Source organism: Cupressus sempervirens, chromosome 6 (genome assembly GCF_028749045.1).
Source record: "Cupressus sempervirens isolate cs-2001-9-10 chromosome 6, ASM2874904v1, whole genome shotgun sequence".
Taxonomy (NCBI): Eukaryota; Viridiplantae; Streptophyta; class Pinopsida; order Cupressales; family Cupressaceae; genus Cupressus; species Cupressus sempervirens.
This window is the reverse complement of record NC_143123.1, coordinates 430,965,663-430,987,115: the sequence shown is the minus strand read 5'-3', so window position 1 is coordinate 430,987,115 and position 21,453 is coordinate 430,965,663. Positions and strand designations below refer to the sequence as shown.

The 21,453-nt window shown below is 37.1% G+C and overlaps 1 protein-coding gene across 4 annotated transcripts in view; it reads left to right on the top strand.

The window, feature by feature from the left end:
- Positions 1-106: 106 nt before the first annotated feature.
- The window catches only part of LOC149552886 (uncharacterized), a 59,677-nt gene continuing 38,330 nt past the window's right edge, over positions 107-21,453 (top strand). For 3 of the 4 annotated variants that reach the window (XM_089788428.1, XM_089788427.1, XM_089788430.1), the window contains exons 1-2: positions 107-264; positions 2,178-2,239. The gene's annotated coding sequence lies outside the window, so the exon portion shown is untranslated. Of the gene's footprint in view, positions 265-346; positions 411-2,177; positions 2,240-21,453 lie in introns of those variants that run through there. The other variant, XM_089788429.1, reaches the window with a different exon arrangement.

Sequence of the window (21,453 nt, the reverse complement as noted above, 5' to 3'; positions counted from 1 at the left end):
CTTGTTTTAGAGGGGAGACTAAATGATTCTTAATGAAAAACCAAGTGTTGTCGAATATATCTCAAAAAATGTCCGGCATGATATATAATAAAATATTTAACGACAAAAGTATCTCAATACAGCCATCAAATTTTGAGTCAAATGAGAGAATGAATTGTTCAGGCCTACATGCGTGGCGGCTGATAATCTACCCGACGGCGAGAGACATTTACGAGAAAACAATCTCCTGCCACCAATCTTCTCTGTGAGGAAATTGCGCCACAGGTAATGTCTACCTAAAATTCTTTCAGGGATCTGATCAGCTCATTGTTTTTATTATGTGAAATTCTATGTGTTGACTTCATTATGTGTTATCAGTGCCCTACCAAACATTTTTATTAGTTTCTCAGGTTTCCGGGCTTCAATAATAGGCAAGTATCCTTTTTTTTGGCTGTTGTGGGAGACTCGTTTCAATTTTTAAATGGACATAATGAACTTCTTGTTTGTCATTTTTGGATATCTTGGTCATTCGAAGCAGCCCTATTATCTGTCGCATTGTTCCACATCTCCATAATTTCATCAGTCCTCTTGTTGGAACGGAACAACATGAGTCCAGTATACTCCCAATTTCTCATTCAATATGGATCTCCAAAATATCTGTCGGTCAAGACTTCAAAATTTGCATCTGTTGAAAATCTTTGACATGGGCTTCTTAACCACAGCATGTCTTGAATCCTGAGCAAAAACAGAATTTAGATCCAATTTCTATCTGTGTGCTCTTCAAATATACAGATTGACATTCTCTGTAATTTTGCCTGGCATAATATTTTCCTACGCAACTGTTAATGGCATATGAATTTTGTATAACATATTTCATTATGTTGGCAATATATGTTTTTAATTTACAAATCTATATCGTAGATATTCCAAGATGTGAACTTGCACTCAGATTGTCAAGAGAACATCTATTTGTGTATCTAGATTGTTAATTTGCTTTCTATGATATTCGACTCTGAAGAATGCAGTGCAGATGTTTAATATATTTTTTGGCCTTTGCAAAATCTAATTACTATCAAATTACTTTTAATAAAATAAATTAACGAAACCAAATCTGTTTTCTGCTCTGAACTGTGATATCTGTTTTAAACTATTTTAAATTTTCTTAAGAGAGTTGTTTATTGAAATAGCTATTTAAATCTCACTAGAACTTAGAAAAATAAAAATAACGATTTTGCAGGCTCCCTAACATATATAGCAATTGAGAACCTCTGCATAAAAAAGGTTTTTTCAGACTAGATGAACAGACATGATTTGAAGCCGTAGTTTAGAGTTTCTTTAACAAAAAAATATTAGATCAAAGAACAAAAGTCTGTTAATTCATTTTACTGTCAATAGTAGTATATTTCACTAGTTTCTCTAATTCTCCCCCTTAAATCTTTAAACAACTCATTGTCAAACACACACTACAATTACTGTGATCAGTTGCTCGTATTTTGTTCATTTGCATTGCTTCTTTTTCCATTTTTAGGTCAAAGTCATTTTACAATAATATTGAAAAATTTCAATTATGTTGGTGACTTCTGAATCTTTGCCTCTGAAAACTTATTACGAAAAAGAAATAAAGATGACTATTTTTTCTATTTTCACACAACTTACAGTAGCACATATAAATTGAAAGCATAGCACTTAGAGAGCACCGGCGAATTGATCAAAAAATTTGATTTGATTTAAATTCACACTTGTATATGGTTTTTTGCTTTTGACAAAGGAAATCTAGAAAAAGAAACACTCCAACCCCATACCCAAAAGGCAGGGACTACAGCTCAAAAAGAGCTCTTGTTAATAAAATTATTGGATGCAAAGTGAAATTTTACCTAGACACGATCAATTTAACAGAACTAGAATAAATATGTTAACCAGTTAAGTTTTTGCCTGGAATTTAGTTTTCCTCTCGCCGGAAAATCTTACTTAGATACACTGTTAAACCGACAACTACTGACTGTGAATAATTTTTATTGCTTTATTAATTTCTGCATTCAGACCCCAAGAATCTGTTAGTTCTAATGTCCAGATATTTTTAAATCTGCATTTTATTAATTGTGAATAGATCGAAGCAGCAGCTCTAGGAGATTGATTTTGTGTCGTCTAATTTTTGGAAAATTTCTGATTTGTGGTGTCTTGTAATGTTTTTACTATAGATTTTGCCCATTTTTTCTCAAAGGCACGTTGACAGCATAACACAATTTTCACAAATCTCGAGGTAAGTGACTTACCATGGTTTCAATGTTTTTTCAGGAATCTAAATGCGTCCAAATTATTTCCGTTGTGTTTGTTTATTTTTTTCAGTCTATTGAATAAATGGGATTGGTTCTGTGGTTTTATTTATGGCAATTTTCAGATCCACATTTCGTAATAATAATTGGGAATATATTGAAGCAGCAGCTATAGCGAGATTAGTTTTAGTTTGTCTCATTTTTGTAAAATATCTTCTTTGTAGGGTTTCGTAATATTTCTGCTATTATTGAGGCACTTGAGAATCCGAAATTAGAAGAGTCCAATCTACTATTTTTAAACATGGCGCAGCATTGAAAGAATGCAAAATTTGTGTTCTTTTTTGTAGAAATCGGGTAGGTTTAAAAGATGAAATAATAGTCTTAAAAATAATGAAATTTGCATCCTTCTGGGGCAAAAAGTCATATGTTCAAATAACACAGGATTAATGACAAAAATAAGTCTATATAGATCAAACAGAATGCATAAGTGACATGAATTGTTTGTTTTAACTCCCGAAGTGCAGCAAATGCATTATATATATTTTTCTCTATAATGGTGTTACATACTTAGAACTGCAATAGACTTCATTTCCAATGGTACAAATATTAAGCTTGTGAAGAGGTAATTATGAAAATAAAATTTGAACACAAAAGATACTAAGCATTATCCTAGCTCAGCTAAAGCATATTCAACTTCGTCCCAAAATACTTACTTCAAGCTTCTGGTGCTGTAATACAGTCCCCAGACTATGACTTTGTGAAGAGCAATAGTTTTGGAAAGCCAAAAGGATTAAAAAAATTACTTTATTACACATTATTAATCATTCATCAATAGCAAGGATCAGTTTCTTGGATAGTAGAGGATCTTTCTAAATTTATATGTAAACTGACTTTAATATTCTCATTCATCTTTACAGTTAAGTGTGTCCTTTTTTCCCTAAGGTCAAATGATCAGCCTCTAAAGAAGCACACCACTCAAAACAACACTCTTAGATGGTTCCCTATTATAAATCTCCAAATTTGAAACAATGGATCAAGAATAATTGGACTGTCACAGTTAAAAAGATGCTTTTGAAACAAGGATGAACCATTCAACATAGAAAAGAACAATCATGAGCCAAAAGCTACTTGCGATGCACCTTGGTCACTCCATCCTAGATTCCTATAACATATTCTGTAGTTTTAAACTTTGAGTATTATTCTGGATAACAGTGAATAATAATCAAATTTGCCTCAATTATTGTTGAAGTTGAGGAAAGCTCAACTGACAACTCCCAAGAATCACTTGCATGCAAACACCTATCACAGAAACAGAGAAGCAAAGCTATGGAGGCTTAAATTCAGAGATCCATGAAAGATGAGACATTCTTGATGTGCAAAAGATAAATTTCTATTTAATCAAAAAGTGTAAATTACAAAGAGATCCATCCTCATAAAGGAGATCAAATCCTAAAAGATAACTAACCTAGGTTGCATTATAATAATTAATAAAGGAATTAATTATATGCCTAAAGTTTCGCTCAAACTAGAGTTAATAAGAAAACACCTTATTACTCTAACACCCCCCTTGTTAAAATAAACCGAGTAGCTAAAAACCTAGAAACTACTACTGAAAGTAAATTTGGGTCTCGACAACAAGGCTTGATGAGGTACCCAATCACATCCAATTTTCTGTAAAGAGGAGAAATAGAGAAAACCACATGGGAAAAACCCTACTCCAAGAAGAGATGGAAAGAATGTTGAAAGAACTAGTGAAGGACTGCAGAAGCCTCCAAACTAGACAATGTTTTAGAAGACAGGAACACAAGGATGATTATAAAGAACATCACTGAAGCATGAAGAAGTTGCAAAGCTTTGTTGAAAAGTAGGTGCTAATTTGAAGAACCTCCATTGAAATAGAACCTGACCAGGTAGATAAGACTATAATTTGCTTGAGTGCTCTTAGAAGGCACTACTTGAATTAGGAGGCACACAAAGGTAGACAACTGAACTTGAAGATATAAATGACATAAAACACCAAAGCTTGAAGAGTTGATCAATTGAACATGGAAGGCTGCATCCAAAGTAGGAATGAAAAGAAAAGTGTCTATGTGGTAAATGATCCATCTCACCAAAATCTATAGGTACCCAGCCATTGCATCTGCCTAGTACATAGGAACAAATGCTGAATACATAGCTCACTCCATTGAACCAAGGAAACACAAATACCAGTGGCCATTTAAAATAATGTTTGGAATTTTTTTTTGCGAAAAAAGGCAAAAAACTGCCATTAGAAAGGGAAAAACGCCTTTGGAGCACCAAAACCGCTTGTCAAAAAGGCTAAAACACTGTACAAGACTCCAAACCGCCAAGAATGGCCAGAAAAAATGCTTACGTGTCCCTTAGTTTGCGTGGTCAAAGCGTAGGGGATTTTTCCAAACATTTCGCTCCCCACAAGCATGCTTCTAGAATAAATCCACTAGTGGTGCTAAAAAAGGCCATGTGCACCTTTCAATAAAGCACCAAAATTGCATAGGTGGATAAAGGAGGGTATTGGGGCTTCCAAGAAAAGCGCCAAAGGCATCATCTACAAAAATAATTTGTGGAACATGGAGAAAAGACACTGTGTGACATCGACATTGGAAAAGTATGGCGTAGGTACGGTGGGACTTGTGTGCTGCTTGTACCAAGGTCAAAGCAATTGATGTGTATTGTGACTGGCACGTCCTTCCAAAAAAACGGAATGTATCTGTGCCCAGTGCAAAAGCCCAAAAACACTCATAGTGGCAACCTTTAGGAGGGTTTAGAGCCCAAGGCAGGGGTTGAGAGGAGCCGGAGGAGATATTGTGAGCCAAAAGGAGGTTCCAAAGGATGCACAAGAGGAGCCTGCTGTACCATTTGACAACTAAGGACAAATGGGGACCAACTTTGACAGCATTGACATGTTGTTAGAGGGCTCACTTGGACTTAAAAAACAATAAGACCCCTATTTTGTTTTTAAACACAAAAAATCTACACCTCCTAAAATTGCACGTGCTTTCTTTTTTATAAAGTGATTTTTGCATTTCAATTTTTTTTGCCTCAGATTCCAATGTTGTCCAAACTAGACGTATTTAATATGGAAATGAGGGTATTTGAGCGCTCTGAGCTCAATGGTGATGTCTGTTTGAGCTCAAAGTGATCTAAATTGAAGGTCCCCCATATCTAATCCAAAATTCTCTGCAAAAATGAAACCTTTAGAAACTCCAATTTTTTTCAAGATCAGGAACAAACTGCAGCAGATCAAGCTCTGATACCATGTTGAACTTGAGGAAAGCTCAACCCACAGCTCCCAAGAATCACTTGGATGCAAACACCTATCACAGAAAGAGAGAAGCAAAGCTATGGAGGCTCGGATTCAGGGATCCATTAAAGAGGAGACATTCTTGATGTTCAAAAGACAAATTGCTATTCAATAAAAAAATGTAAATCACGAAGAGAGATCCATTCTCATAAAGGAAATCAAAACCTTAAAATGTAAGTTACCTAGGTTGCATTATAATAATTAATAAAGGAATTAATTATTGTATGCCTAAAGTTTAGCTTAAGCAAACTAGAGTTAATAAGAAAACACCTTATTACTCTAACAATTATCATTGTCAATAGTTAAGAGACACCAGTCTAAAACAAAAAACTCTCAGAATATCCCTGCTGATTCACATTTTGTTAAGATTCCCCATGCTTGAATATATAGTTAAAAATGTATCAAAAACAACATTATCTTTCCAGGAACAATAAGTCCTTTGGATTCTTCATCTATAATCATACTGTAACCAATCCTATGTAGCCAAATGCAGAGTGAACCACATTACCTATTATTTAGTAATTTTGTGATTGGAAAACTCAGATAAGAGAGAACAAGAAATTACAATAACATCTCTTTCACATTCGTAGGCTACTACGTGTTAATTTTTTTTATTGATCATAAACCATTTCAAGTTGGAAAACAAAAGTTACGTGTCCAAAACGTAGGTTTGTATGAAAAAATAAAAAACCTATCCACCTACTGCAGTTGAAGAAGCAAAATATTTAAACCTATGGGCACTGCCTTCATGGGGTAGAAGCTTTGTTGACTTGTGTGAATCTGGTTTCCTGACAGCAATTTATTGGTGCAAGGATTTTATAGGGCTAGCAACTTTGGTTACTATCCAAAAGCAGCCTTTGAGTAGGGACTGAGACAGGTTCCCAGGTATGTTTGATTATTTAGATCAGTTGTTTTAGTGTGTGCTCGACACCTTCGGTTTTGGTTAGAAACAATGCATTTTGACAAGCCGGATTGGACCCAAACATGAGCGAAGAAAAGGTGTGTAATGTTTTGCACGATGAGACTTTTTTTGCACGTGATCACAATGACTGCCTTTGTGAATTTGTCTACCTTAATGAGCGGAACATCACTTCATGCTTTTCTTGGATGTGATCATGATGAATGGAACATCATGGGTGAAGATGGTTCTCTCAGGAAATTCATGTTGATGGATGCCCAGTTCACTTTGGAATCTAGAAAAGGATGTAGAATTCAGACTTCCTACCTGAACCCAAACCAGCAACATGGGTTTGCAATTATCCCTACCGATCATTATCTGCACATATTTTCTCTCATAGAAAGGGAAGAAGTGGATAAGTACTCTAATTCAGCTAGAATTCATGCTTAAAATAATCTCAGCTTTGCAGAAATTATCTTTTTATGGAAGTAGTCTCAGGTATCAAATTGTTTACTCGGATTTCAGTCATCGGTGAAATTAAACCATCTAGGAGTGCACAAAATTCTAATTAATAAAGAAAAAAAGAAAAAAAAACAATAAAAAACTTTTGAAAATGCTCTTAAAAATATCCTGTCTAAGAAGCTCAGAGCACCATTCATGTATAGTTCATCACCAAAATGACAAAAACAAATAGATGGAAAGATTGGATGGTCATTTAAATCTCACTCTTCCTTCCAATGATGTATAAATTCTATCAAGGGTCCTTCCTCTTGATCCTTTGGTAGCCTGTAAGCCACTAGGCGCTGATCATCCCTGATCAGAGATTGTAAATCCAATGGCTTCAAGTAATGAACTTCTTTATGAGTGTGTATCTGCCAAAGGCATTCAATATACATTCTCTGTTGAAATGAAATAAGCTACAAATGAAACAGAAACATCCTGTACAACATAATTCTGCAAATTGGTGACCACAAACCTCTGTAACTAAAAGAATCTCATCATTTCTCAATGAGCAGGTGTCGCTTACAGCCTGCAACAGATCCTTGCATCATCCTTGCTTTGGCACGGTCACAGTATAAGGTGTAGGTGGAGCAACACCTTGTGTGCTAAATACTGTTATTGTCTGTAATGGGCACCCTAGAAATGCCCAAGAACTAAACCAATCGCTGAAAGAGTTTGTAATGTCTTTGCATAGATTTAAACCACATAACATGAACAAAAAGAAATTCATGCAAACTGAAAATTGAACTACTGCTGAAATAATATTAGTTCTCAAACTAATAAAATTAAATACATAGCAACTCACTAATTACTCCAGCATCATCAAATACATAACGAACTGTTCAACTCATTAATTACACCCAATCTGCCTGTAGCTGGAAATGCATCCAGCTGCCTGTTAATGAGTTGATAGCAATAAATTCCAAAGGCAAAACCCCAAGGGGATGATGTCTAGAATGTTACAAGAGAGGATGGACGTCCTCTAATGCCAAGAACAGAATTGTACATCCAAGTTCCTATCAAATGCAATTCACCATCATCCGATGCCAAACAATGAAGCTCCCACCTCTATTTATACTTTTCCTTCACCTGTTTAGAAGGAAATAAAATATTAATTAATTGCATTTACTAGAAGCTTCCCCCTTCCAATAATTAATGCACTCTCTAGAAACTCCTCCCTTGCAATACAATAATTAATTGTACTTCTAGAAAATTAAATTACTAGAGGCTTCCCCCTTTCCAATAATTAATGCACTGTCTAGAAGCTCCTCCTTGCAATACAATAATTAATTAAATTAATTAAATATAAAGTCACCTTTTAATTTTAATTTATTTAATGACTTTATAAGAAATTAATTTAATCAATTTCTCCTTATTTCTCCTCTTAGCCTTTGGAGAACGTGAAGGCAAAGAACTCCACTCAGTTGCTAAAGATGGGGACATTATAGTCTGCCCTCCTTGAAATTGCTTGTCCTCAAGCAATCTTAGTCCTGTTTGCTGTAGTACCTGCTCACTCTCCCAAGTAGTATCTTCCTCTGGCAGGTATCTCCATTTGACTAAATATTCTTTAATCAACCTGTTTTGTAGAGTCCTTTCCCTAGTATCTAGAATAGCCTCAGGAATCAATACGAGCTTTCCCTCCTCATCTAATGGTGGCAATTCTGCAAAAGGCACAACTCTCTGACCGATGGCTTTCTTAAGCTTCGACACATGAAACACATTATGCACCTGACTGCCCTCTGAAAGCTCAATCTCATAAGCAACCTCGCCCACCTTGTGAATCACTCTGTAGGGGCCATAAAACCTAGGCTTCAACTTCTTTGCTCCGCTCTTCTTGAGTGATGACTGTCTGTATGGTTGTAGCCTCAAGTAAACCATATCCGCAACCTCGAAGCTGCGCTCTATCCGGTGCTGGGCAACATACAATTTCTATTGATTTTGGGTTTGCTGTATATTCTCCTTGAGCACCCTCAAAATATCTTGACTATCTTGCAAGAAGTGTTTTGCTTTGGGCACTCTACTATTCCCCAAAACCAGATCCATGAAACTAGGTGCTTCATAACCATACAGTGCCATGAATGGAGTCATCTTGATGGAAATATGATAAGTGGTGTTATAACAATACTCTCTCATATGTAGCCATTTGACCCAAGTCCTCTGTTGTGCAGTCACATAGTTCTTTAGACATCCTTCCACCCATTTATTCACAATCTTTGTCTGCCTATCTATCTGTGGATGATAACTAGTGCTAAGTGTAAGATCTGTACCACACAACCTAAACAATTCCTGCCAAAAAGTACTCATAAATTTACTATCCCGATCACTGACAATAAAATTAGGCAGCCCATGTAACTTGAATATCTCTCTGAAAAGATCAGCCACCTGTGCTGCTGTGTAAGTGGATGGAATAGCAAAGAAGTGAGCAAACTTCGTCAACCGGTCAACTATCACATAAATGCAATCTTTCCCCTGTACTCGTGGTAACCCGGTGATGAAGTCCATAGAAATACTTTCCCATTTCCTATCCGGAATGGGCAAAGGTTGTAACAACCCTACAGGATATGTGTGTTCTCCCTTATTCTGTTGACAAACTGCACTCCCTGACATGCTTCTGAACATCATCCTTGAGCTCTTTCCATGTGAACCGTTCATGGATCTGCCTGTAGGTCTTAAAGACCCCTGGATGTCCAGCTGTAGGTGCATCGTGAAATGCCTTTAGTATTACCTCCCTAAACTGTGATGAAGGAACTAAATATATCCTTCCCTGGAACTTAATCCGTCCATCACCATGTAACGATCATCTTGTATGGTGCCTGCAATCACTCCAGAAGCCCAAGTGTCCCTCTTATGCTCTGTTGTAATCTTATTTCTCCAATCTCCTATAATCTCAGCTAGAGCACAAATATGAGGTCTCTTGGATAAAGCATCTGCTACCACATTCTTCTTACCTTTGACAAACTCAATGTCAAAGTCATAGGCCTGTAACTTCGTAATCCACTTCTATTGTCTATCATTCAAATCATGCTGGCTCATGAAGTATTTGATGCTGTTGTGATCAGTTTTGATAACAAACTTTACCCCAACTAGGTAGGGCCAGAACTTAGCCAATGCATGCATAATAGCCAACATCTCCCGATCATCGATGGAGTAGCTCCTCTCCACTCCACGGAGCTTGCTGCTCTAAAAATCAATGGGATGCTTCTCCTGCATCAAGACTGCCCCAATCCCATCTCCAGACGCATCTCAATGAAGCTCAAATGGCTTCGTGAAATCTAGTGGAACTAGTAGTGGACATGATAACATCACCTTCTTGAAATGATCGAAGCTTCTTTGAGTTGCCCCTGTCCATGCGAATGCCCGTTTTCTGGTAAGATTTGTCAAGGGTGCAGCAATCTGTGAAAATCCCTTAACAAATCTCTTGTAAAACCTGCAGAGACCAAGGAACCCCTTAAGTTGTGTAAGATTCATAGGAGTAGGCCAATCAACAATAGCCCTAACCTTTTCGGGATCTACTCGAACTCCATATGCGCTGATGATATGCCCAAGATATAGTAGCTCAGTCATCCCAAACTCGCACTTAGATTCCTTGACATATAGTGACTCTTTCTCCAAAGTGGACAACACCATCTCAAGATGTTGTAAATGCTCCTCCCAAGTCTTACTGAAGACTAAAATGTCATCAAAGAAAATCAAGACAAATCTCCTAAGCTGCTCCTTGAATACCTGATTCATGCTACTCTGGAATGTAGCAGGGGCATTGGTTAGCCCAAATGGCATGACCAAAAACTTGAAGTGGCCATAGTGACACCGAAAAGCTGTCTTCTCAATGTCCTCCTCCCTCACCTTGATCTGATGATACCTTGACCGTAGATCAATCTTTGTAAAAAATCATGCACCATGTAACTCATCAATCAGCTCATCTATTCATATCTGTTCTTAATGGTCTTCTTATTTAATGCCTTGTAATCAATGCACATGCGCATCGTTCCATCCTCCTTTACCAACACTACTGCTGAAGCAAAGGGGCTCTTACTAGGCCTGATATGCCCCATCTCCAACAACTCCTTAATTGCCTTCTCTATCTCATCCTTGTGTTTCTTAGGATGGTGATAGAGAATAATCATAACTGTTTGGCTCCCTCCTCGAGCTCAATAACATGCTCTATCCCCCTGTCAAGAGGAACCCCATGCGGAATCTTGCCAAATACCTTAGTGTGCCTCTCAAGTATCTCCTGGATATGTGGTGGATGACTCTTCACCTGTGGCTCCCGTGAAGCTAGCACAGTCAAACATTCTGCTGCCCACTCTATATCATTATGCCAAAAAAGTCTACATACTCCTTAGGGAGACTACTTTGCAACTCCCGTCTGAAAGTCCTCTAAGTACAACAGTTCTCTCTTCATGCTGAACCCTCATCTCCAATTTTGCTAAGTTGAGTGTGAACTCGACTAGCGAGGCCATCCATGTCATGCCAAGGATGACATCATAGTCTCCCATATCTACTACATAGAACTCATCCTCCAACTCATAGCCATCTCCAAACCTGATGTGAAGATTAGATATCTTCCGAGTGCATAATAATTTGTCATAATTAGCTACTATGACTCTAAACCCGGTATGCTCCTCAGTCTGTAAACCTCTCTTGGCTACCAATTGTGCATCTATAAAATTATGTGTGGCCCCAGTGCCAATGAGTGAGATCACTTTCTGCCCTTGGATAGTACCCCTGACCTTAAATGTGATTGCCTTCTGAGCCTCCGTTAATCGTGCCAATGACTTCTCATCCTCAGGAATGATGCTCTTCTCTGTAGTGCTATCCTAATCTGAATCAGAGTGCTGATCCTCCCTCTCTGACTACGACTCCTCTGCTGAGAAATACTCCATTTGATTTGCCTTAGCCTTGAGAGGACACTTATGAGATAAATCCCAAGACTCTCTGCAATGAAAACATAGCTTCTTCTTTCTCAAATCATTCAGGGTGTCATTATCCAACTTATCTTTTTGTTTGAGCATCCTTGTGAAAAGATTTTTTGTCCTTCTCCTTATCCTTTTTCATATAAGAATCCCTGTGCTGAAATCTGATCCTAGAAGAAGGTGCTAAGTCACGAGCCTTTTTAGTGGCCTCTTGTAACGTAGTTGGCTCATGCCCCTTGACCCAACTTCGCAAGGGATCTGAGAGTCCATCCATAAGAAACACTACTAACCTCCTCTCTGAAATATCAGTGACCAACACAGCTAACCTCTGAAATTCATTGATATACCTCTCAACTAATCCCCACTGCTTGAGTTGTGCCAACTCCTTAAATTGTAATTCAAGATCCTTGGTATCAAATCTCTCTATGAGCTTCTCAGTGAACTCCTTGTAAGATGTGATCTAATTATGTCCCAAGGTTACCATGCCATGGTGCCACCACTCATGCGTCGGTCCATCCAAGTGAATAGCCGCATACTTTATAGCCTGCTCCTCAGGCATAGGATTTAGTTGCAAGTATGTATCTATCTTCTGCACCCAAGCTCGTGTGGTCATCTTCCCTGAAGCATCATAATAAGGTAAAGAAAGTTTCCCAACTTTCTTCCTCAGCTCAAGATTTTGACTTCTTCCCCCTGATCTAGGCACGTGTCTCATCCTCAAGTCCATATAATCTCTAAGGGAAATATCCGCTTGAAACTCCGGTCCACTAGCCTCCCAATCCCTCCTGAATTGATTCAGTAACTCTGTAATTTGCGGTTCATTCATTGGTTGAACTAGATCTCTGGGTGGGAAGGTGGGTAGAAGAGGTCTTCAGCTTGCTGTTCGAGCTGGGCGTGCAACATGCCTAAAGTTATTCGAGTTGGGCGTGCAACATGCCTAAAGTCATTCCTATTGCCATGTCCATTATTAATGTTATTCTCAAGACCATTGTTGTTGCCTCGGCCTCCATTATTATTGCCCCTATTGTTGTCGTTTCCCCCATTGTTATTGTTTCCATTGTTGACATCACCTGGATTAACATGGATGCCCATCTATCTAGCCAAGAGTTGTAACATCATATCCATTCGCCTATTCTACTCCTGTTGCATACGCTGCTCCTCCTCTAATGTACCCAGTAACCTGAACATTACATTTTCCTGATCTGGAGCGGTATTCCTGTCTTCATTTAATCTTGTATTCCTGTAATCTCGGTCACCCATACGGTTGTCTTGTTCAAAGAATATCTCTTCTATGTTTGTATGATTGGATTGTATGTCCTCTTGCACGAATGAACTAGATTGTTTGCTCTGCAAGTCTAAACTCCCACTTTGTCTTGCTTTGGTATTGCAGAAATTATAAAGCCCTTGTCGCATGCTCAAACATAAATGCTTAAGACCTCCATAGGATGGCAGGACTTATAGCTCTGATACCACTGTAATGGGCACCCTAGAAATGCCCAAAAACTAAACCAATTGCTCAAAGAGATTGTAATGTCTTTGCATAGATTTAAACCACATAACATGAACAAAAAGGAATTCATGCAAACTGAAAATTGAACTACTACTGAAATAATATTAGTTCTCAAACTAATAAAATTAAATACATAACAACTCACTAATTACTCTAGCATCATCAAATACATAACAAACTGTTCAACTCACTAATTACACCCAATCTGCCTGTAGCTGGAAATGCGTCCAGCTGCTTGTTAATGAGTTGATAGCAATAAATTCCAAAAGCCAAACCCCAAAGGAATGATGTCTAGAATGTTACAAGAGAGGATGGATGTCCTCTAATGCTAAGAACAAAACTGTACATCCAAGTTCCTATCAAATGCAATTCGCCATCATCCGATGCCAAACAATGAAGCTCCCACTTCTATTTATACTTTTCCTTCACCCTTCTAGAAGGAAATAAAATATTAATTAATTGCATTTACTAGAAGCTTCCCCCTTCCAATAATTAATGCACTGTCTAGAAACTCCTCCCGTGCAATACAATAATTAATTGTACTTTTAGAAAATTAAATTACTAGAGGCTTCCCTCTTTCCAATATTTAATGCACTGTCTAAAAGCTTCTCCTTGCAATACAATTATTCAATTAAATTAATTAAATATAAAGTCACCTTTTAATTTTAATTTATTTAATGACTTTATAAAAAATTAATTTAATCAATTTCTCCTTATTTCTCCTCTTAGCCTTTGGAGAACATGAAGGCTAAGAACTCCACTTAGTTGCTAAAGATGGGGACATTACATTGTCATTGTTCTTGTTGTGGCCAAAGGCTAAGGCAATGATAAGTGCATAAAGGGATCAAATGTCACTTACACTTTTTTGCGTATTGGACAAACCAGTGTTGACTTGAAGTGACCCTAAAATAATAAACAAAATTATTATCCTCCATTAGAATACTATCCACAAACCTAGAATAGTGTTCCTATTGCGATCTCAATAAAAGACACTTTACCTAATAGGCATCAATAACCAAAATGAAGCAGAAATTAAGAGTGTAAAACACAATTAAGCTACTAAAGAATTGATAGCAATGGGCCAATGCTGAAAAAATAAAACATAATACACTCCTCCATTTTTGGCATGAACCTTCATATATGACATGAATTCTCAACGGTGCATTGGAAACAAAGTAAAAGTATTCCCATTAATTGAAATCTGTTAATTTTAATTTATCAGTTACATAAAATTTATTAATCATGAGGACAATTTTATCAGTCTTCCTAATCATGTCTAATCTAGGAGGATCTGGTACTTCCATCATCTTGCAATACAACAATGATGCTATGTGGTGCTGCCTTACCACAAGAAAAAGTCCTAAATCATTTCAATCTATGCAGCACAGCTTCCGCAATGTCAGCCTTGTTACAGCTATATAGAAGAGTTTCCAGAATTTAACAAAACAGATGTTAAGAATTCTAAATAGGCAAACCACTGTGTTTCTTGTAACTACCTTGACACCTCTTGGTGCTTCACATTTTCAAATAAAAGCATCATAGGCATACACATTTTGCAGCACTACTGTGGGCTCTCACATATTATATAGGACTTTACATGATACAATTTTGCAATTACATTTCGAGATTGGTGTATCATTACCAGAATACTCTCTTGTTCAAGCACACTGATTTATTATACTGTATTTTCATGTGTTTTCTTTTTGTTCCCAAGGCACTCCTGTCTTCACTTAGTGGTCTGACAGCCTACAACACTGAAAATTTGTAGTGGAATATGTGTTTATTGGTACTGATTTTTAGTGCAGTTTAAATTTCTGCTCCCATGAGATAAGGCTACAAGAAGCTCGGTTTCAAAAGTCATGACTACTTATCCTGCCTGTCTGCATGATCTCAACAAATGGTAAACAAATACATGTCCAAGATTATTACTTGAGAAATGTCCACAGGATGACAAACAAAGCTTTGTAACTGTAAGGAAATGATTTGAAGCAATGATTTCGCTCAACTGCTGAAGCAGGTTCGATCACTATTAGACTAGTCAAATTTGTCAACACAATGACCATACGGAGATTAAACACTGTATTAAGTATATTTGACTATCCCTATTTTAGAAGTCGAAATGGATGCTGATGCTCTAGAATCTAGATAACTAGGCAAAATTCATTGGATCACACCATGCACTCAATCACTTTTCTAATCAGGAAAATAGCACCTTAACCTTTCTAAATTCTCCTCCATAGAAAGAAACTATGTAGTAACAATCACATTATTCATGAAGATCATCTTATAGCTATAGATATTGGAATAATGAATTATCCCCTTTTCGAAATAGGATTTAATAATAAATGATAGTGATAACATTAAAATATAAAAATAATTAAAAATAAATAAATTAAAATGTAATGAAATAAAATTAAAATATAACATAGTTAAATTTAGTGAAATTTAATGAATGGTCAAAAGGAATGAAGTAAAAAGTTGTGATTTCCTCAAACATGGGATATAAAAAGAAGCGAACTTCATTTAAATAGAGTAGAGGAAGGAAGAAAAAGGGAAGAGGTGAATTAAAAGAGAATGAATAGAGAAGAAAATAAGTGACTGTTTCAAAAGGCAGATGCTGTGAAGCGCTGTGACTGTTTCAAAGGGTTGTAATTGTGAAAGGTTGTGATTCGCTTAAAGGGCAGAAATGATGACATGCCACGACTCTTTCAGAGGTAGTAATTGTTAAATGTTGTAATTATTGCGAAGGGACATACATGATGAAGGGAATTGACCTCTCCTTACATTCAAAAATATTAAGGGACAAAGGTTTCATTTTATGAGGCAAGAGAGATCAATTGGGAAATAATTTATTACTCTCAAAGGGCACCAATTGAGGGTGGTGACTCAAGTCTTACAGAAAGTGGTGACCCCTTCACCTATGAAATTTAAAATAGACGATCCCAATCATTCGAGGATGACTTATCAATCATCACTCATGAATCCACAAAAGCAACCATCAATTATCAAATCAAGCAAGCAATCAATCAGAAAATGACTCTTATCAAATCACCATCCATTACATTAACCAATATATCAAACCAGCACTCATTACATCATCACTCATCGATCATGTAACGAACAATGTCATAATCATTACTTGCCAATACCTCAAATCATAAAATCTAAGGAAAAAAACTCATTCACAATCATTTAGACAAATATCAATCATTTAATAAAATCATATTATCATGCTAGACATCAAACCAATCAGACTTGTCTTACAACATTATCACTCAAACATAGAAAATCCAAATATTATCTATGGATTGGATGAAGTATCAGTTCCAACTTCTTATAATAAGCAGCAGAGTTCTTGAACAAGGAAGCTCATATGCTAAACAATGTATATGGATTGAGTGATCAAATGAAACAACCCCAAGGGTCCTCCTTATTGTGGGCTTTCACTCAATTTTAATGATGATATGTTGGTTATCACAAAGGGACTTACGTTGTTCTTTCAATGAACATTAACTACAAATTCTTCTAACCTAACAGACTGCAAAGGGAAAGGGTTTAGGAAGATCTAATCTATCTTAGAATGCAAGAAATGATGAATGCCTTTGTGACTCTACTAGACTTAGTGTGGCCATTGGTATCAAACAAGATAGTGTGATTTCCTAAGGCAAAGGTGAGATGTTCAAACTATTACTCTTCTATTAACACCATCCAACAATGCATATCAATTAGCAAGCAACACTTGAAATAAAGCCCTTGAATATGTCATTTGACCATGCTAGGCAAACTTACAATCAACAAACAACACTTGAAATAAACCCCTTGAATATGTCATTTGACCATGCAAGGCAAACTTACAATCAACAAACAACTAGTGTTTTGGTCTAAGCGAGTTCACCAAAGATGCATCCAAAATATCTTCCATTCAACTAAACACTACCTCTAAACAATATGAAATAAAATCTTAATCTAAGTGAGGATATGTAGAAACCATACAGCACTTCAAAGCAACACAAGTAATCCACCACGAAGACCAACAAAGAATTAGCAAGCAACACTTGAAATAAAGCCCTTGAATATGTCATTTGACCATGCAAGGCAAACTTACAATGAACAAACAACTAGTGGTTTGGTCTAAGCGAGTTCACCAAAGATGCATCCAAAATATCTTCCATTCAACTAAACACTACCTCTAAACAACATGAAATAAAATCTTAATCTAAGTGAGGATATGTAGAAACCATACAACACTTCAAAGCAACACAAGTAATCCACCACGAAGACCAACAAAGAATTAACAATAACTTTGATAGCTTTATGGAAACAATTCCAACAACTTTCTCCCCAAAAATGAGAGAAGTGTGGTTTATATAGTATCCCCAGATACAATGAACGACCAAGATTATTTTAAAATCAATAACCCAAATTAATCCACGACAGACCCTAATTAGGGCAACCACAAATAGTGAATGAAACAAGCCACCTCCATGTGGTCCAATGGGAGAATTACATTGATTTGAAATACATATCCACTTGAAAATGAATTGAAAGATTCCCAATTCCGGTGACTGTGGAAATTACCGTTTGTTTCAAAATCTGAATCTTTGATTAGTGTTTGTTATCGCTAAATGATCTTAGCTGAATTTTGATTTATTTTTTCTTTTCCTTGTTTTTTGTCAGTTTTTGGGGTTTTTTGGAAATAAAATAATTGCATAACAAATAGGAAATAAAATAAATGCATAACAAATAGGAAATAAATAGCACTTAAGAAATGTAAACGCATGCTGCAAAATTTATCATTACTGAATTCTGAAATAGTACATACTTGAACCAACCAACGTCCTGATATATTAACTAGATCATCGCATATATACAATACTATCTTAAACAAGGATCAACACCAGCTACAAGGAGATGCTTTGATAATGATTCAACCTACATAATTTTCTGCAATGAACAATCCAATGCCAAAGGAAAGCTATGGCATCCGGTGGTGAAGAAAAGACCTTCTCTAACCCCCACGTGAGCTGCTGCAATGAAATGCCTGTTGCTAAAAGCTGAACGCCTAGCTGCAAGTGCCCTACTCCACCCAAATGATAATGCCAAGGTAAATCGACCACTTCCTTTGTTAGTTGGAATGCAATGAAATACAACTCCAATCACCAAGACCTACTGAGGTTTGTGTCCCAACAGTCCAGACTTGAAGGTTTCGTCCAAAGCCACAAAATTGCCCTTCCAGAGCAATTTCACAATTAATAAGTTTCAAATGTCAAAAGATGATCAACAATTAGGCCTGAATCTCCTTATAACTCCTCGCAAGTGCAAATCAAACCCTAAATGAAATTCACACCTTGCACTTTTAAATAAAATATAATAAAATAACATTTTCCCAAATAAAGACATCCATGTTATAGGAAAAACATTACTTAATTAAAATTTTACAGCTCAAGGCACCTAAAAGTCTCTAGACAGTGAAAATCATGCATAATAATTCGAGACCTTTCCAACGAGCTATAACACATAGGCATACTTTACCAAATGAAGCAAATATCCCCTTATCACTCCAAAATGGCTATATAAATAGCCTTATTTTAATTTATTTAATTGCTAACTTAAGAAATATTTAAACATATTAAAATATTTCCCATATAGCCTATAATAGCCCAAAATAACCAACCAATCATGAATCTGACCCTGTCACCTGTTTGTGCGTGATGCCATATAAAATGGGTCAACTGGCAGTCCCTTCCCTAAAATCTAGGGATGCTCCTAAAAATAGAAAACTCATCTTGTTATCTTGAAACTGAAACCAAGAACTTGTCCTGAGAAACCTCATATTTGGAAATTACCACATCCTCCTAAATTTTAGGGAAACCTCCTAAAGTCAAGGAACTGCACCAAACTAGCCCAAAAGTGTCTGAAATCTTGTTCAGCACTAAATCCCTTGTGTGGGTCTTTGTCCAACATTGCTAGCCTACGAGACTCCCATGATAGGCTAACTCCCATGACTTTGATAGTCAGACTAAGGAGGGGACATGCTAGTCCTCCCCTCTCGAAGATGCTTGCCCTCAAGCAACTGCAATGCCGGATGTTGTAAAATGTATTCACCCTTCCAAGTGGCATCCTCTATGGGGAGACCCCTCTAGCGAACTAGATATTCTCGAATCACCTTGCTTCTCAGCTGATGTTCACTCACCTCAAGAATTTCCTCAGGAACCAATGTCAGCTCACCCTTATCCAAGGGTGGCAAATCGGGTGATGCTACAATATGCTGTCCCCGTGCCTTTTTTAGGCATGACACGTGGATCACATTATGAATCCGGTTGTCGAGTGATAACTCAACCTCATAGGCAACCTCTCCAAGTCGTTTGAGTACTTTGTATGGTGTGTAAAAATGAGGCTTGAGCTTCGCAACTCCTCCCCTTTTTAGGGTGCTCTGTCAGTAAGGCTGTAAACGTAGGAAAATCATGTCACCCACCTCAAATGTCCTATCAATCCTATGCCGATCAATGTAGATCTTCTGCTAATTCTTTGCATGCTATAAATTCTCCATGAGAGACCTCATGATATCCTGGTTCTCCTGTAACCAATCCTAGAAAGGAACCTTGCTATCACTCAAAGCCAAATCAACAAAAGACAATGCCTCATAGCTGTGAAGAGCTTTGAAAGGAGTCATATCAATAGACATATAGTGCGTAGTATTATAACAATACTCACCCAAATACAACCAGTGCAACCATGCCTTTTGCTGTCTTGACACATAGTTACGCGAATACCTGTCAATCCACTTATTGACTATCTTGGATTGTCCATCCGTCTGAGGGTGGTAGCTTAGGGGTCAATTCTGTTCTTGCAAGCTTGAAAAGTTCTTGCCAGAAAGAACTCATGAACCTATTGTCCTTGTCACTCACTATGGTCTTGGGAAGGCCATGGAGTCTAAACACCTCCTTGAAAAATAGCTCAGCTACCTAAGATGCTGTGAAATCAACTGCAATCGGAAAGAGGTGGGCATATTTTGTTAGCCTGTCTACCACAACATAGATACAATCTTTCTCTTGAACCCGATGAAGACCTGTAATGAATTCCATCGAGATCCCTATCTACTTCTATTCCGATATAGGTAATGGCTGCAGCAAACCGACAGGGAAAGTATGTCTTGACTTGTTTCACCGACAAGTCATACACTCATAAACATGACGTAAGACATCATCCTCGAAACCCTTCCAAGAGAATCTCTCCTGGACTGCTTTGTATGTTTTACCATACCCTGGATGCCTTGCCGTAGGAGTATCATGGAAGGTATGCAAAATTTGTTCCTTCAACTGTGATTCAGGAACAAGATAGACTTTGTTTTTGTAGTAGATGATATCATCAATCACACTATATTTATCATCCTGTATCAACCCATCCATGACCTCACAAGCATGTTGATTTTTGGAATACTCAACTAAAAGTTGAGCCTTCCAATCTGTTGAAATCTCACTCAATGAACATAGGGCAGTGAGTGATAGTTTTCTAGAAAGTGCATCAGCTACAATATTTTTCTTCCCCTTAACAAATTCTATGTCAAGACTCAAAACCATAAGCTTGGACCTTGCTTACCCATTTTTGTTGATGATCATTGAGCTCCTTTTGATCAAGGAAATACTTAAGACTATTGTGGTCTGTCCTTACCACAAATTTGTTCCTAACAAGATACTATCTGAATTTAGCTAATGCATGCATAATAGCCAACATTTCTTTATCATTTGTAGAATACAATCTCTTTTTATCACACAATTTCCTACTCTCATAGGCAATTGGATGTCTATTTTGCATCAAGATTGCTCCAATGTCCTCACCTGAAGCATCACACTCGAGTTCAAAAGGCTACGGGAAATCAAGATGTGTCAACATCGTGCTCATAACCTCCTTAAGCCTATCAAAGACTCCTTGTGTCAGTTCTGCCCATTTGAATGCCCCTTTCTTCGTGCGATCTGTCAAAGGTGCTGCTAACTAAGAGAATCCCCTCACAAACCTCCTATAATAAGCACATAAACCAAAGAATCCTCGTAACTCTATAA